General features: G+C 39.2%; 1 non-coding gene across 1 annotated transcript; it reads right to left on the bottom strand.

Annotated features, from left to right (window-relative positions):
- Nucleotides 1-1,879: 1,879 nt before the first annotated feature.
- Nucleotides 1,880-1,986, bottom strand: LOC118491006. Its single transcript, XR_004890231.1, has one exon. It is a non-coding gene; the product is annotated as a small nucleolar RNA R71 (small nucleolar RNA).
- Nucleotides 1,987-19,690: the final 17,704 nt, after the last annotated feature.

The raw sequence follows: 19,690 nt of genomic DNA, 5'->3' as shown, positions 1-19,690 counted from the left end.
GTGTTTAGTATAATACTTTTTATTTTTAATCTTTTGCACTTTTTATTTGGTTTTGTATTAATGACTTTAATAACTAGTTACTTATGTTGAAGGTGATCTTTCCTTATCGTTTGTCCGTGGTGTCTTGGCATTATTTTACTGTCTATATAAAATAAAAGATTTTCACCATTCATATCTCCACGGTCTATATGGAGGTATGTTGGCTACCTGGTCGGGGGTTAAGGGAACGGTTTGGTAAGGGTCTTGCCCTTGTTCAGCGTTTAGAGGTCCTGCTTGGGACCTGGGTCAAATTTAGTAGGATCTCCTTCAATGCCCATAGGTATTGGATGGCGGGGATCCAAACTCTTTGACCCCCTCATAAGTTAACTACTATTAATACTATAACCCGGCTATTTAGGACTGTATCCCTGCTGACTCAGACTACTTAGCCGAGGGTAACGTCACCGCCAAAAGCGGGGCCTACCACAATTTGCATTAATAACTTAATTCATTATCTTTCAATAATCCGACCCTTTAGGATTGTATCCTTGCTGACTCAAACTACTGGGTTGAGGGTAACGTCGCCTTCAAAAGAGGGGCCTACTACAATAACTAAGATAATCTCTTAAACAAGTGCAAAAGTGCAAAAATAATCAAAGGTTATACTAATACACGTGTCGGATCCAAGTGATTCATCTTGTCTATCTGTTTTTATTTTATTTTTATTTTCAGCATTTAGTTAGTTTTTATTTTTCTTAGTTTAAAACATTTTTCTAACTTTTTGATTTGATTAGACGTTGAGGATAAACCGGTATTAAAAGCTCTTGTGTCCTTGGACGACCTCGGTATCTTACCAACACTATACTACGTCCACGATGGGTGCACTTGCCCATATGTGTGTTTAGTGTTAGTGAATATCGTGTTTTATAAATTTAAAACTTGGCTAAAAGTGTAAAAAAAAGGGGCTTAAATACTCATCAAAAATATAACACACTTCACGCACATCAAGTTTTTGGCGCCGTTGCCGGGGACACAAGGATTTTAAGAAAGTTAGGAATCAACGGCTTAATCATATTTTTATTTTTCTTTAATTTTTTAGGATTTTTTTTTAGTTTTTCAGCTTCTGCAGAGCTCAGCACGGGGCCGTGCCTGGTTGGACACGGGCCGTGCTCAGCATCGTTACTGGCAGTTTTTGTTTTTCAAGTTACAGAAGGCTGACCACGGGGCCGTGCCGGTGCAACACGGGGCCGTGTCCAACTTCCAGTAACTGGGATCTGAAAAACAATCACTGTAATTCTGACCACGGGGTCGTGTTCGCTCAACACGGGGCCGTGGTGAACCTTCTAACCAACATTCTTTTCTGTTTTTATTGCAGGACTTGGAACCCGACGCCAACCTCACGTAGTGTATCAACTCCAGTTCCAATAAAGACATAAAAGAACCATTAGAAGAACCCGAACGCTTTCTCAGAAAAAGGTTAAAAGCCAAAAACCAAGAGAAGGTTTCGGGTGATCCACCTCCAATGGCGGACCAACGTACCCTTATGGATTATCTACGGCCCACCGTAGGTAATCTAGGCGCCGCTATCAATGCTCCGAATGTCGAAGCCAATAACTTCGAGCTTCGACCGCATTTGATACAAATGCTCCGAAACTCCGCAACCTTCCACGGGCTTGCGGACGAGGATCCCCATCTACATATAACTAATTTCTTAGAAATATGTGATACCTTTCGGATCAATGGAGCATCAAACGACGCCATCCGCCTCCGTATGTTTCCATTCTCACTAAAAGACCGAGCGAAAGCTTGGCTCAACGCCCTCCCAGCTGGTTCGGTAAACACCTGGGATGAACTAGCCCAAAAATTTCTATATAAGTATTTCCCTCCTGCTAAAACTGCTAAATTAATGACTGAAATTAATACATACTCACAAGAGGACAGGGAATCCTTATATGAAACTTGGGAAAGGTTCAAGGAGCTATTACGCAAGTGTCCCCATCACGGCCTCGCAATATGGCAACAAGTATCCACTTTCTACAATGGATTGTTGCCACACACTAGGCAGACACTTGATTCTAGCTCCGGGGGACTTTTAGGTAACCGACGCCCACATGAAATATATAATCAGATTGAGGAAATTGCTCAAACCAATTTTCAATGGCACACCCCCCGGGGAAATAAGTCTATCGCCCCGGGCGCCCATAAGGTCGACGAAAGCACTTCTTTACAAGCCCAAATCGAGGCCCTTTCTTCAAAAATAAAAAAATTAGAAATGACAAAAACCGTCTCGGTTATGGCTTGTGAAGGGTGTGGTGGGTCACATGAAAATTGGAGTTCAATGAAAGAAACGGACGATCAACAAGAAATGGTAAACTACATTGATAATAGACCTAGGCCGTCAGGTCCTCCAACGGGAACTTACAACCAAGGATGGCGAAACCACCCAAACCTTGGTTGGAGGGAACCCGGCAATAGTAGTAACCAACAAACCCAACGAACAAACTTTCAGCAATCAAGAAATGAGTCACAAAATTTCACTCAACAACAAGGTGGACGAGAAAGGCTCGAAGATACTATATCTCGCCTCGTCTCTGACACTGATAAGAAAAACTCGGAGAGATTTCTACAATTAGAGTCTAATTTTAGGAATCAACAAGCTAGCATTCAAAACATAGAAAAACAAATAAATCAAATAGCTCAAAACTTTTCTGAGAGACCGCAAGGCGCATTACCTAGCAATACCGAAACAAACCCAAAGGCGCAAGTTCACCCCATCACACTACGAAACCGCACCGTAGGGCCTGCAGAAGTACCGCCACCTACGGAAGAAACGATGCCAACACCTCTGCAGGAAAAGAACTCTCCTCCATCACCAGAGCCTACCAAGGCTCCTCGAGTTCCGTACCCCGGTAGGTTAATTCGTCAAAAGACCAATGAGCAATGAGCAAAATTCGAAAGTCTGTTAAAACAGTTGCATGTCAATATTCCTTTTATCGAAGTCCTAACCCAAATGCCCAAATACTCTAAATTTATGAGGGACTTCCTTACCCATAAAAAGAAAATTGAAAATTTGCAATTAGTTAATTTAGGCGAAGAATGCTCTGCCCTCGTACTCAATAAACTACCCCAAAAGAAAATCGATCCCGGAAGTTTCACGATTCCATGCTCAATAGGGGAATCACCCGTGCGCAATGCCTTGGCCGACCTAGGGGCTAGCATTAACCTCATGCCCTCATCAATGTTTAAAAGGCTTGGCTTGGGAACCACGAGCCCTACAAAAATAAGCATACAACTCGCTGATCGATCCGTCAAGTTCCCACAAGGTGTCATCGAGAATGTCTTGGTAAGGGTAAGCAGATTCGTTTATCCAGTTGACTTTGTCATACTCGATATGGAGGAAGACACCGAGGTCCCCCTTATACTAGGGAGACCCTTCCTTGCCACGGCACAAGCAGTGGTAGACATGAATGACGGGACACTCACTTTGAGGTATGGGGATGATGAGGTGAAGTTCGGAGTTGGAAAGAGAATAGAGGACGACGACCCAGTCAATTACATGAAGGTTATTGATTCGAGCCTGGATGCCGCTCTCCGACGGTGTAACATGGGAAGCCAGGCATCCCACTCAGAAGATATATAACCTCGACTCGGGTCTAGCCAAGGACCCTTATAAACGTGGCGCACCACGGAGGCATTCCGCGGAACTATCCTTAATTTAGTTTAATCTTTTAGTTTTTGCAGAATAAAACACACTCATGGTGGTAATGGATGAAAAAGGGAACGAGAAAAATGGAACCATGCAAGAAGAACAGAGCAACCCGACAAAAATCTCCATCACAGAAGGCTCAACACGGGCCGTGCCCAACCAACACGGCCCCGTGCTGAGCCCCCTGCAGAAAATCACCCAGTTCAGGTAACTGGACACGGGCCGTGTTCAGCGGACACGCCCCCGTGTCCAGGCTTCTGTTTCAATTCTCTAATTTTTGTTACTGGCACTTGACCACGGGGCCGTGCCCGGTCAACACGGGGCCGTGTCCAGGATGCCAGTAACACAAAACTTTGCTTTTAAACCCACTTTTACACATTCTAATCAACCAAAAACTTTATTTTTGGACACATTGAGGACAATGTGTAATTTAAGTGTGGGGGGGATGCTAAAACCTTGAAATTTTGCAAAATCCTAAACACAAGCCTTACACAAAACTCTATTGGAACCGCTAAACACCCCAAATTTTTTCAAAAACTTTTTCATTTTTTTTTATTTACTTGTCTTAGTTTAAGTTGGGAATAACAAGTTCTAAAAAGGTTACATTTTTACAAGTTTACAACCGATAGCGTCGTGATAAAAAAAGAACCAAAATAAGAAAATTATGAAAGGGCATAACAAGTCTAGTTAAAAATTCGATTATATATACTTGATCACATTAAAAACCCATTCCCACAAAAGTGAGTTTTGAGCCTTTATTGAGCACAAAAATATACATATTTAGATTAAATGCTCATTTTTCGTTTCTTGTGTGAATAGCCGCTCGGTTCTTACAAATCTAGAACTTGCCACGACGATACATTCCCGGTCCTTACCAACTTAAACCCAAGTAAGTAAATGATGGAGGCATTAGGACTAACCATTTTCTTTCAAAACCATTATTTTTCATTTTTTTTATTACCTACCCAAAATCCCCCTAGATAGCCCCTTTGAGCCTAAACCTTTCATTTCATTACCCCAAAACCCTTTTTACCCACCAAAAACCTTTTTATTTTTCACCCTTTATTTTAGTAACAAGCTCGCTTTTTCGTAAACTCACCTTTTTATGTGACGATCAAAAAAAAAATGATGATGAAGTCAAAAACAAACAAAAGCTATAAAAAAAAAGCTTGTTTGGAGAAATACTTCAAAATAAAAAGTCACTAAAAACAAGGTATTTTACGAAAACCGACGCTTTTTACGATTTTCGCCCTTTTTACTAACCACTAACCAACCACCCACCTTTAACCCAAGCCTAACCCTTCACCCAAAAGTCCTCTTGATATTTACAAAGGTAAAAAGTTAAAAAGGAGGAGGATTGATTGCTTGGCAAGCCTATGGAAGGCGTAAGTTCCGTGCCGCTCTCGAGTGATTCACTAAAATATACACCTTCGGCCGAGTGTTGAGTGATCTCCCGTGAGGTATGTGAACTTGTATATAAATGGAATTTTAATAAGGCATGCTATGCCCAAATAAGTAATTTATCTTATGAAACGTTCAAAATAAATCATAACGAATAGGATTGTAAATAAATAAAAATAAAACTTACAAAGACCTTGGATTCCCGACACTCTAGGACAAGCTAAAAACTTCTCTTCTACCTATTCCATTTGGGAGTGTAAGCCACATTTAAAGAGTTTTGCTTGAGGACAAGCAAAAGTTCAAGTGTGGGGGTATTTGATGTGTGTAAAATGCAACATATAAATCACATCAATTAAGGCATAAAACTAACCCTTTTTAAGTACTAATGTTGGAAAAAGAGTGTTTTTGTCTTCCTTTTGTATTTTCAGGATGAAATGAGCTCAAAATCACAAAAGAAGCAAAAAGACAACTAATTCTACCATAAATACAAGAAAAGGAACAAAAGTAGACTGCCCGGACCCTCAACGGCACCTCCCAAAGCAAAGGAGAAGAAACAGAGTCTGAACACGCCCCGTGTCTAGCAAACACGGGGGCGTGCCCAGGAAGCAGCAGAAAAGACAAACCAGTAGAAGCTTCCATTGCCCACCACGGGGCCGTGTCCAGCGGGCACGGGGGCGTGGTGAAAGTACAGCAGGCGCATTAATTGTAATTCGCAATTACAATTAATGAAGAGAGAGAATGTCAGACAGGCACGGGGCCGTGTCCAGCGGACACGGGGCCGTGTCCAGCCTTCTGTTCAGCCTATAAATAGAGAAGCTTGGCTTCATTCTCTCTCATCCCTTGGCACACCACCTCTCTCACACTTCATCCACCACCCACCACCACCATAACACCATCATCCATTGTCCATCGTAGAGTGTGTGAGTCGTCTCGGGATCCAAGATTGATCGTAAGAGTTCTTGACAATCAAGGCCATGTTTGCCTAAGTCTCTTACATCACTTGGTGAAGACAAGTGTTTAGTATAATACTTTTTATTTTTAATCTTTTGCACTTTTTATTTGGTTTTGTATTAATGACTTTAATAACTAGTTACTTATGTTGAAGGTGATCTTTCCTTATCGTTTGTCCGTGGTGTCTTGGCATTATTTTACTGTCTATATAAAATAAAAGATTTTCACCATTCATATCTCCACGGTCTATATGGAGGTATGTTGGCTACCTGGTCGGGGGTTAAGGGAACGGTTTGGTAAGGGTCTTGCCCTTGTTCAGCGTTTAGAGGTCCTGCTTGGGACCTGGGTCAAATTTAGTAGGATCTCCTTCAATGCCCATAGGTATTGGATGGCGGGGATCCAAACTCTTTGACCCCCTCATAAGTTAACTACTATTAATACTATAACCCGGCTATTTAGGACTGTATCCCTGCTGACTCAGACTACTTAGCCGAGGGTAACGTCACCGCCAAAAGCGGGGCCTACCACAATTTGCATTAATAACTTAATTCATTATCTTTCAATAATCCGACCCTTTAGGATTGTATCCTTGCTGACTCAAACTACTGGGTTGAGGGTAACGTCGCCTTCAAAAGAGGGGTCTACTACAATAACTAAGATAATCTCTTAAACAAGTGCAAAAGTGCAAAAATAATCAAAGGTTATACTAATACACGTGTCGGATCCAAGTGATTCATCTTGTCTATCTGTTTTTATTTTATTTTTATTTTCAGCATTTAGTTAGTTTTTATTTTTCTTAGTTTAAAACATTTTTCTAACTTTTTGATTTGATTAGACGTTGAGGATAAACCGGTATTAAAAGCTCTTGTGTCCTTGGACGACCTCGGTATCTTACCAACACTATACTACGTCCACGATGGGTGCACTTGCCCATATGTGTGTTTAGTGTTAGTGAATATCGTGTTTTATAAATTTAAAACTTGGCTAAAAGTGTAAAAAAAGGGGGCTTAAATACTCATCAAAAATATAACACACTTCACGCACATCAACCAGTCTTTTGTGTTTGAGAAACTTAATTTTTCTGTCTTCTATTTGAAGTGGTTTCTCAACAAACTTTAGCTTTTCATTCACTTGTACGTCTTGAAGGGGTACTACCAGGGATTCGTCAGATAAACATTTCTTGAGGTTGGATACATGGAATACGTCATGTACCCCGACTAACTCTTCTGGTAGTTGTAAACGATAGGCAACTGGTCCTATGCGTTGGATTACTGGGAATGGTCCTATGTACCTTGGACTTAGCTTTCCTTTCTTACCGAAGCGGACTATTGTAACGCCCCGCTCTTTCCGTATTTCTATTTTTAGAAAACTCGTATTCGCCTTCTTTTTTTTAGAATCAAAGTAAAAAAAACGGATTAAAAAAAATGAAACCCGAAGCATTTCGCGTTTTACGAAACCGACGCTCGAACGTGACGACAACGACAATCGGTATTATTCTACTTATTAAAAAAAAAACTAAAATTATAGTTCATGACGTTACGGAGAGTTCGGATTTTGATAATGGGCCTCGTAGGAATTACGAGTAACTTAAACTCGTAGATTGGGCTTGTAGGCCTTGGGCCCAAGCCCAAAGCCCACTTAAACCAACCCTAACCCTAAGTGTATAAGTGTTGTCTTAACATTATCCTTTTTTTCAAAACCTCAGACTAAAACATCGCTGCTCTTTCTTCTTCAAGTAAACCCTAACACTTCTACATCACCTCTTTCCCTCTCGCGAAGTCTGGCAGCCGGAGCCGCCTTCCCGGCGTGTTCTCCGACCATTCGTTTTTTTCGGCCACACATGACCCCCCCCTCTTCACTAGCACCTTCTGTTCTCTCCCTCATAACCGGCGGCTGTCGCCGCTGACGATGATGATGGTGGTGAACAGTAGCAGCATCGGCATCTCCGACGGACACCAAGGAACAACGCAGCGACGGCGGTTCGGTTCGGGTTTCTGATTTGGGTGTTCCGACGGCGGTAGTGGCAGTAGTGTTTTCGATTGGTTCGGGTCGGTTCAGGTTACCGGCGCCGACGTCTCAGGCGACACGGTGGTGATTCAGCTCGGACCCTTTAATTCTGTTTTGTTACGGTTCGGATTCGGGTCAGAGACGGTTCGATACGGTTCAAATCTAAGGTTCTGTTCGACGTTTTCGGATCAACAAAGCGGGTCAGCTCAGGTTGGTTCAGAATATTGAGTTTCAGGTCAATCGTGGTCAACCACAGTTCGGTGTCGGGTGACTCTGGTTCAGCTGGTTTCGGTTCAGGTTAGTCTTGGTTCAAACTTTGGTTGTTATTCTTATTCAAGTCTCGTAAATCCTTTCGTTATTCAGCAGGTTCGGGTTCTGCTACAGTCGGGCTCGGTTCGGTGTTCCGGTCAAACGGTCAACTGTCGGGTCAAACCTGGTCAAACCTGGTCAACCGAGTTTTCGATGCAGTCGGGTTACGGCGGGTCATTAGGTTAAACACGGGACGCGATATTTTAACAACACTTATTTTAAATATAATTGTTTTATATTTTGTTATCACAAACCGCATCATATATATAGCTTGTTTATAAAATACATAGAAATGTATATAATTATATATTGTTTTGTTATTGTTGAATTTTGAAATAATTTATCGACAACTAGTATTGTCGGGATCGTCCAAAAACAGAGGAAACTCTGCCCGTTTTTCGTAAAATTCCGTAAAGCGAAACGCGCTAATCTTATAAAATGAAACCTATTGAAGTTCTAATATTTTTATAAAGAAAATATAAATGTTATTGTTTTATTTGAATCAATATTTTTTTTATTTATTATAATCATTATTATTTTTATCGTCGAACCATTAAACGTATCAAACTCAAATAATTTTTATAAAAATAAATTCAAATGTATATCCAATTTGACAACACTTCTATCATAATTTCGATAAACTTAATTTAGAAATGTTTCATAAACTATATAATATATACGTATATATATGCACTTATCCGTCGACTCGATACACTTTATATTCCACTTCAAATCTTCCGTCGTAACTCTATTTGCTCATACACCATCGTTTGCCCATATAGGGTGACCTCGGTGTTCCGTCCTCCTATCACACCAACTCGTCATACTTGGATAATCGGAAGAAATTGCAATATTGTGAGTATACTCGTACTTTTCCCCTTTTACTTTTACCACTTTTCGGGTGTAACATGTTTACCTATTGAAACTTACACATGAACTTTTGTCTAAACACACGAACATTCCTATAACAATGCTTGTATATGTGATGGCTTGATACTTTAAATTTGGGTGATTCTTATGTGTTGAACTTATCATTAACTTCGTACGAGCCAAACCTTGACATATGTAGCGCTATAGGATTAACGACCCGCCTCTACTGAAACTTTGGTTATGTCATGAGCAAGTTGCGTTTTCTTGGTTTGATATGTTATACACATGCCATATTTAATGTTTATCTTGAATCGCATGCTTGCTATGAGGAATTGTTCACACTTTTATCTTATGCTATGTATGTACCAAACTTGTATACTCGCATTTGCTTTTGCATTGACTTTATTTTAACATGTTACAGGTGGATGTCGACGATGCATGGAATTTAGTAGGATGCTTAGATACATACTTAAAAAGAATTGTATTCATATTGTATTATTTTATTATTCAGGTTGTTGTATTTGTTTCAAAAGCTTTGTAATTGATCCTTTAGAAATGGAATGAAATGATTATTTAAATACTTGTCACAATTATTAGCGTTATGATGTCTCGAGCAATCTTCACACTTCGTCTCATCCCGATGTTTCCGCCATTGGTTGGGGTGTGACAACTACCCCTTTCCAAGGAGAAACTTTTAAGAGTACATTGTCTCCGACTTGAAACTCTAGTGGCTTACGTCGGTTGTCTGCATAACTTTTCTGGCGATCTCGAGCTGTCTTTAGTCTTTCCTTGATTTGAGTTATCTTTTTAGTGGTTTCTTGCACAATCTCAGGACCTGATAATTGGCTTTCTCTTATTTCTGCCCAGCATACCGGAGTTCTACACTTACGTCCATACAGTGCTTCGAACGGGGCAGCTTCGATGCTTGAATGATAACTATTGTTATAGGAGAATTCAATTAAGGGTAGGTGGTTATACCAGTTACCACCAAAATCGATCACACATGCCCTGAGCATGTCTTCCAGGGTTTGGATCGTCCTTTCACTTTGTCCGTCCGTTTGGAGATGGTAGGCAGTACTTAAATTTAATCGGGTCCCCATTGCCTCTTGAAAACTCGTCCAGAAATGTGAAGTGAAACGACTATCCCTATCTGATACAATGGAGAGTGGGACTCCATGTAAGGATACTACTTCGTCTACGTATAACTTAGCTAACCTTTCCATGCTAAAGGTTTCCTTTATGGGTAGGAAATGAGCGGATTTGGTTAATCGATCCACAATTACCCAAATCGCGTCGTTACCTTTTCTGGTTTTAGGTAACTTAGTAATGAAATCCATGGTTATTAGTTCCCATTTCCAAACAGGCATTTCTAATTGTTGGAGTAACCCTGAAGGTTTCTGGTGTTCTGCCTTAACTTGTGAACAAGTTAGACACTTAGATACATATCTAGCTATGTCCTTTTTCATCCCTATCCACCAGAAATTATTCCTTAAATCTTGGTACATCTTATTGTTTCCTGGGTGCATGGTATACCTAGATTTATGAGCTTCCTCTAAAATCTTATCTCTTAAGTTTCCTTGTTTAGGTACCCAAATCCTTTTCTTGTGAAATCTCCAAATTCCATCGGTACCTTGCTTTAGCTCCTTTATCCTTCCTTTCATTCCTTCAGCACATCCTTGATTGCTGTTTCCTAAATATTCTTCAATTGTTCCATTAAATCTGCTTGTAGATTTAATCTAAGGGCACGAATTCGCTTTTGCTTTTCATGATACTTACGACTTAAAGCATCTGCGGCTACATTTGCTTTTCCTTCATGATATTGGATATCACAGTTGTAGTCACTTAGAATTTCCATCCATCTCCTTTGCCTCATGTTCAATTCTTTTTGCCCAAATATGTACCTTAAACTCTTATGATCTGTATAAATAGTAAACTTACTTCCATACAGATAATGTCTCCAAATTTTAAGGGCAAAAATTATTGATCCTAATTCTAAGTCATGAGTCGTATAGTTTTCCTCGTGCTTTTTCAGTTGCCTTGAGGCATATGCAATTACCTTTTTGCGTTGCATTAATACACATTCTAATCCTAACTTAGAAGCATCACAATAAACTTCAAAATTTTCTGTTCCTTCTGGTAAGGCAAGAATTGGAGCATTTGTTAACCTTTGTTTTAAAATCTTAAAAGCCTCTTCTTGCCTAGGTCCCCACTCAAACTTCACTGCTTTACAAGTTAGCTTAGTTAATGGTACAGCGATCTTAGAAAAATCTTTAATGAATCGCCTATAGTACCCAGCTAATCCTAGAAAGCTTCTAACTTCCATAGCTGATTGCGGGACTTTCCATTTGGTGATTGCTTCTATTTTGGAGGGGTCTACGTGAATACCTTCGTGATTCACCATGTGCCCTAAAAATTGTACCTCCTGGAGCCAAAATTCACACTTGGAGAATTTGGCGTAAAGCTTCTTTTTTCTTAACAAAGTTAAGAGTGCGTGTAGATGTTCACAGTGCTCATCCTGGCTTTTGGAATAAATAAGTATATCGTCGATGAAGACAATTACAAATTTATCCAAATACGGTTTACAGATCCTATTCATCATATCCATAAATGCTGCAGGAGCATTTGTTAATCCAAAGGGCATAACTGTAAATTCGTAATGACCATACCTAGAACCTAATTCTGAAAGCGGTTTTAGGTATGTCTTCTTCTTGTACCTTCAATTGATGGTATCCGGAGAGTAAATCTATCTTAGAGAAATATCTAGCTCCCTGAAGCTGATCAAAAAAATCATCAATCCTAGGTAATGGGTACCGATTCTTAATTGTTACCTTATTCAGTTCCCTATAATCGATACACATTCGCATGGAACCATCTTTCTTTTTCACAAACAACACCGGTGCTCCCCAAGGGGATGAACTAGGTTGTATAAACCCTTTACTTAGTAATTCATCTAACTGCTTTTTCAATTCTAACATTTCGGTGGGTGCTAATCGATAAGGTGCTTTGGCTATCGGTGTAGTTCCAGGAATTAGATGAATTCTAAATTCTACTTCTCTATCAGGTGGTAATCCAGGTAGTTCTTCTGGGAATATATCCAAGTATTCTGATGCTACTGGAATGTCCTTAAGTTCTTTACTTTTGGTATTAACAACTACCGAGACCATATATGCTATTCCCTGTTTTCTTGAATAACTGGCCACTTTCATGACTGAAATGAATTTCATTGGCTTTCGTGGCTTATCCCCTGCAATCACGATTATTTCTCCTGTGGGTGTATGAATTTCTATGGAATTCTTATCACAAAGGATTCGAGCATGGTTGGCTACTAACCAATCCATTCCTAACACAATATCGAATCCAGCTAAGTTCATGGGTAACAAGTTTGCAGAAAATTTATGACCTGAAAGTTCTACTTTACCTTCCTGCAAGACTCGATCTGTGCTAACAGAGTTACCGCCGGCTGTTTCTACTGTATAAATCTGTCTAAGTTTGGTTAAAGGTAACTTAAGAGCTTGGCAGAACGAAGTATTAATAAAACTTTGGTTTGCACCAGAGTCAAATAATACTTTCGCATACACGTTATGAACTAGGAACGAACCCGCTATCACATCCGGAATCAGATCTGCTTCTTGCGTAGTTAACTGGAAGGCTCTTGCATTTTTCTTGGTAGTTCCCTCTGCAGGTTTAGCCTTATTGTCAGCTGGTTTGACCAGTTTAGGGCAATCTGGTCTAAAATGTCCACCTTCTCCGCAGTTGTAGCAGATTGTTGATTTCTTCTTCCTGCAATCTTCTTCTTGATGCCCTAGAATTTTGCAGAAATTGCAATACCCTTTGCATTTTCCAAAATGCTTCCTTTTGCAGGTACTGCAAAATGGAATCGTGGAGGATTGCCCAGTTCCTCTTTTCCTTAAGTTGTTACTAATCTTACCTCCTCGGAATCCTTGGGAAATTTTCTGAGCCAATTCCTTCTTTCTGTTTTCTTTTCGCGTGCGTACCAGTCTTCTCGCGTGCGTACAAGGTATAGACCTAATGTGGGCAGCACTTAAACATCCATTGGATTGGTTTAAATCGATCGGACATTGAATCGTAGCAGCAATCGAGTTAACACCCTGTATCGTGGCAGCGTTTTAATACCTTAAAACTTCGAATTTAGGAAGTATACTTCGTTTTTTGATTGAAATTTTTGAGCACAGGTGAATGTCCCATGCACAGGCTACTTATAGCCAGATTTTGAGTCTTACGCGGCCCGTGTAAGACTTAATAAGAGTTTACGCGGCCCGCGTGGCCACCTAGTCTACGTGTAGGGCTTGTGTGTCACGAGTAGGTGTGCCAGATGGGCAACACGTGGCCCGGAAAGCTTATCCGGTCAACTTAAGGTTGACGCGGCCCGCGTAAGGGCTGCTTATGGTTTACGCGGCCCGCCTTAGAACAAAAATCTGATTTTCTTGATTTTTGTTATGGATTAGGGTTTTAGGGGTCTGGGTTTTCACTTACGGGTCACTTAGGGATATTTTTGCAGTCCTTACACCTTAAGATCAGTGTACGTTTATATGAGAACTTGTGTTGCATTTCTTGTGTCGTCAGTGCTTTACTTCTTTGGTGATTTTGATGGTGAAATGAAAATATGTGTATAAATGTTGCTCACTACCGATTTACCTTCTTTTGTTTCACAACCCCTTTTGTGGCTCTTAGTGGAAATCATATTTGTAGAAAATTCGTTGATTTATGTATGATAGTAATAACTGTTAAGGCAATTTTTAAGATTTGAACATGATAATCAGGATGATAATCTGTGATTTATATGCAAGAGTATGTTGTTTTGGATTTCTGTTCATTATATGTTGGATCTGTGGATATGTACCTAATTGTAGTCGGTGGTGTGATGATTGCCGGAGAAGGTGTCGCCGGAGCTCTGAAGATCGGTGGACGATTGTAGCTGAAGATCACCGGAGAAAGGGGTTGGCCGGAGAAGAAGATGGCACATACCAGGAGTGGAGGACCGGTGTAGGAAGGTGGGGGGTAATAGTGCTTTGATCGATTACTTACAGGGTGGTGTATTGTATAAGCTACAAATGTTTGTTGGAAATGACCTTTATACCCTTTGACCATTACATAGTTATGTTGACTGTTAACCTTATTTGACGCCTGAGGGTAATTGTGCGACATAACACCAACGTTGGGGGGTAAAATTGCAATTATTTCCATGGAGGGGGTCAGAGTGCCAATTGGCTTAAACCTCAGGGGTAAAATTGCAGTTTACTCTAAGTTTTATAATGAGTAGGATTATTATAGGAATTTTGTATAACCTAACAAGTTATCATATTTTGCTAAATCACATATATAAAAACAAAATCTAAAAATCATAACAGGAGTTTTTGGAGATGCCGAAGGTTTAGCAATTTTTAGTGGTGCATAAGTTTGTTCCAAGGTGTTTTAGCTTTGTTCTAAACTTATATATGGTTGTCCTTCTTTCTTTTTAAGTGTCGGTTTCCAAGTGGTTTTTATTTCTCTTCTACTTGGTATTAAACGGTGTTACGTAGTTTAGGGGTGTAAAGATGAGAAAGGGTGATTTTCAGTATAATCTTTTATACATTTTACTTTTAACTAAGAATTTACATATTACTAAAAATTATTTGATCGGAATTAGATTTACTTCATTCGCCAGTGGCATTCATATAGTTATCAAAGCCACTGTCGCATCGCCAATCCAGAACCGGTTGCCGCCCACTTGTATCGATAGGTACCTAGACAACCATACCTTTTCTCTTTTGATCTATGTATCACATCTTGTTCTTTATTTTGTATTTTGTATAATAGTTTCTTGCTATTATAGGTATATATATATATATATATATATATATATATATATATTCTATTGTAGTATTAGGGTGTCCGGGGCACCCTCGGTGACCCCCTTAGGTGACTCCATTCACCTATTAGGTGAGCATTGCCAACACTTAGGTGAGTTAGAGAGAGAGTAGAGAGAGAGGGTGAAATAGGTGGGGAGTTGCCGAAGAGAGGGGAGGAGAGAGGGAGGAGAGAGGGAGATCTTGACCAATCAATGCTTTTCTTCTTTTTTTTTTTTTTTAAAAAAAACCAATTCACCTAAGAGGGGAGTGCCGCCATCAAAAAGGGGTATTAGGGGAGTGTTAGAGGGGAGTTGACGTGGCATTTTATGGTTGGTTATGTGTAAGAGGGGGACTCACCTAAGAGGTGAGCACCCCTTACACCCTTATGTTTTTATGCTCAGAAGCTGCAAAAGGACCGGAAGACATTGATGACATGGACTGGTTTGGAAATGCCCAGAGGCTGCAAAGGTTTCTCAGGGTGTCCGGGGCGTATTCGGGGAAGAGATTCGGTGAGGGGTTTCCCCGATCGGGAACACCGCCGCCATCACCGTGGGGTCCCGATTCGGGGTTGAACTTGGGCGTGGGTTCACCGATTGAAGAAGGTGAGATGGTGGGGCCAATCAACTTTTCAACCAATCATTTGTTTTCTTTTTTTTTTTTTTTTTTAAAAAAAAAAAAACCCCAATTCACCTAAGAGGGGAGTGGCGCCATCAAATGGGGGTGTTAGGGGAGTTTAAGAGGGGAGTTGACGTGGCACACGGGGATTGGTTTGGCGTAAGAGAGGGCACTCACCTATTAGGTGTGCACCCCCTTCACCCTCATGGGACTCAGATACTCTTGTTTAGTTTTTAACTAATTGAGGAAGCTTTTGACTTGTGAGTAATAGATTTTCTTTATAGTTCTTACATTTATCTGCATGTTCTTTTTGTTGTCTACAAAATCATCCCATTTTCCTTTAAATTATACTTTTTTGAAGATTTGACTTGTTTGTATATATATTTTTTTCTGTTCATTTGTAGTTATTACTAGATTGTTGTCATGGACCGCGCGTTGCGGCGGTGACGCCTTAATTGTTTAAATTTAGTGTCTTGGAGCATGTTATATGAAGCGTTAACCATATGAAAACGCGTGTTTCAGCCTATTCGATCTAAAGCATTGTTGTTACAAAAGAAACGGAATCGAACCCGAGTTGGTTTGTTTAGTGAGCGTGTCACCTAACTACTACACCACCCTTATCTTTGCATCAAGACTAAGTGACGTCAAAACGTACAACTCGAATTTATATCGTTGAAGGAAAACACATTATATTTGATCCGACTCGTTTCTGAACATTGTTTACGTCAAAACATAGACTACCCGAAAACGTATGCAAAAATAAGTATGAAAACATATTATATTTGACCAGACTATTTTTTGGAAAAAAAAAACTATGAAACGTGAATTTATATCGATTATGTTGAAACATGAATATATACCGACACGTATATTTAAACTTCAAGACGCAGACCATCTGAAAATGTACATAAAAATAAGCATGAAATGTGAATTTACATCGACACGTACATAAAAATAATTACTTTCCGAAAATAGTTTTTTTTGTTTTAAGCTAAATAATGAAAATACGTGGGTAAATTTAAAAGGTTAGAACTCAAAGGGTAAAAATATCAATTTCAAAAGTTTAAGGGTTGTTTTGTGAAGTTCTAAAGTTTTTTTTTTTTTTTTTTTTTTTTTTTTTTTTTTTTTTAAGGACAATTGATTTTTACCATTTATTATTATAAACAAACTCAATACGATTACAAACTAATGGCAGGTAGACAAGCAACATGCTGCGCCGTTACCCCTTTCTGAATAGTAAACCCTACCCTGCTAAACACAAAATTCTGCCCCTTAACATGTGCGGTGTTACCGCTTACCACCTGTTGAACCCGCTTTAGGAATCGCACCACGTCAGGGGCGAGAGCGCCAAATGTATCGAAAGCGAATGGGACGAACACGTGTTGATTCTTGATGCAAGCTTTTTCGTGTTTAGCTACTTTGCCCGCCTCTGCCTTGGTTATCGCCTGTCCCGCCACAAACCTGTGATCCCTTAGCCCAACGAGGGGGACACACTTGTCAAATCCACCTTTGTTTTGTCTTTTTCGAAGATGTCAAGTTCCAAGCTGGAAAACCCCACCGACCTTTGTTTTTAAGTTCTAGGTAATATGTTTGAAAACTAAAGTGATATTGTTGATTGGTTTATTCTCTGTGGGAACTAGGTGCTTATGTGTCTTTTTACTTGTTTGATGTAAAATGTGGTAGTTTATAAAATTATTTGCAGCACTTTTTATGTGTATTCGTAGGAATTCATTTATGTATGCCTAAAATTTCTAGATCAAAATACTCTAAATATCCAATCATTTTAGTTGAGAACAATTTAAACAGTATAAAAATTATAATAAAGAAGTAATCTGAATGCTAAAATTATAATAAAGAAGTAATCTGAATGCTACGGATTTGATTTTGACTACTGGTTTCATGCAGTAATTTTTTTTTTTTTTGGAATTTCTCTACTATATATATCTATAATTTACGCAATCTTTATGTATACCTAGAATTTCTGGATTTTAAAAAAAATTAAAGGAGGGCAATCTATAATAAACCGTAAGACTATCCACATCAAGGATGTTTGTAGGTGATTTTTGGCCTATGTAGAGGGCATTTGTGAGAGGGATGGATTAGTGGGTGTTGTAGAGGATGACATGGAGGGTGTTCATTCTTAAGGATTCTTGGGGAAGAATGGTGAAGAATAAGGGAATGGTGGGTTCTTTCTTTTTTTTATTTAGTTTAAATTTAATAAAATAATTATAATAAGGTTGTTTGTGGGAAGGATATATATGTTATTGTTGTGGGTAAAAAGTGTTTGTGGGAAGAATAAGTGAAAAACTGATGTGGCATGCTGATTAGGCTGTTTGTAGAAAGGATAGCCTTTCACTGATGCGGATAGTCTAAGACCAGTGGGTATGGGAGCAAGAGGATGGGCCGCCACGTCACCGCCACGTAGGAGAGGTTTGGAGAGGATGGACCTAGAAGATGGAGGATGAACCCCTTTATATATCTAATATCTAACTTATAAAAAAAGACTCCAAATAATGACACATGACATTTTCTCCTTCAACCTCATAAATTTTATATATATTTGTTTAATAAATTTCTTTTAATATTAATTAATTAATTAATAACCAATATATAGATATCACATATTTTTATTCCTATCTTTATCTAAAATTAAATAATAACTTCAATTTTACAATTTAGACCCTTTGTTTTTTTACTTTTAACCCAAAGTTTTTCATCTTTTACAATTTAATTCCAACTCTTTTTTTATTTTTAATTTTGGTCCGTCATACTTTTCATCTTTCCCAAGTTTTTCGTTTCGTTCTAAATTTTGTGAGTTAATGCACCGCAACGTGCGTGTGGGGTTCAACATTTTTTCGTATATTTTTTCCCGTTTGAAACGCCCGTCGCGTCACATCTATTTTTATGCGTTTGACAAGTTCGTCCCACATGCGGGTCCTGGATGGACTTAGTTATTTTTTTCTATGTTTTACGTTTCGGTTTAATTTCTCAACAACGAGCGTGCGTGATTCAAAGATTTAACGTCTGCTTTTCGCTCGACGTTATTTTTTTCCCTTTTTTTATTTTGTTTTTACGAGCTTTTCCGGTGTTGGTGGTTGCTGACAATGGTATAGTATTGCTACTACTTAACACAGTTTTATAACAAACGCTGCAACGCAAGGGCTTAATACTAGTATATATATGTATGTATGTATAGATGTGTGTGTGTGAAGAGAGAGGAGAGAGGCCCGTGAAAACCGGCTTGGGGAGGACGGTTTGGACGGGAGAAGGGGCGGCGACGGGTTAGGGGGTGGTCTTTTGGGGCGGCGACGGGAGGACGGGCCGGAGGACGGAACCCATACCCTCCGGTCTAATGAATATTGGTAATTACTTAGGACATTATTGATGATCCGGAGCAAGCGACACACCTGAGGAGATATTGAGATTTGAGAAGGTGTAGAATATATTGAACTAAGAGAAAAAGGTGATTAGGCGGCGATTCGAACTAGAAGATAGTAAAATCAAGACATTGCAAGAGATTGGGGATGTAATGGGCGTAAACCGCGAACGAGTCGGACAAAAAATACGATCCCGCCACGTAGCATGGGTTTCCCACTAGTAGTTATAAAACTAAATAATTATGTATATTTAAAATTTATATAAGGAATCTTTAATGTTACTGAACTAAACATTATCCTCATTAGGGGTACTAAACGGGACGTGTTCGCGTGTTGGCAGGTTCAACCCGACCCGAACCCGAAAATTTTATACGAACCCGAACCCGACCCGAATATTCGTGGGTTGATCCAAACACGACCCGTTCAACCCGAAAACTTTTACTTTTTTAATTTTTATACACAAATTAATATATTAAATTTAAAGTTTACTTAAAAACATACCAACGTATATAATATAGTTACATTTAAATTATAAAATCTTATGTGAATTTCTTTTTCTAAGTTATAATTATATCATAAAATACATACCCAATTTAATTTATAACATAAAACATATTGTAAAAAAT

The sequence above is a fragment of the Helianthus annuus genome, chromosome 3 (assembly GCF_002127325.2).
Source record: "Helianthus annuus cultivar XRQ/B chromosome 3, HanXRQr2.0-SUNRISE, whole genome shotgun sequence".
Lineage (NCBI taxonomy): Eukaryota > Viridiplantae > Streptophyta > Magnoliopsida > Asterales > Asteraceae > Helianthus > Helianthus annuus.
This window is presented reverse-complemented; position numbering and strand designations above follow the sequence as displayed.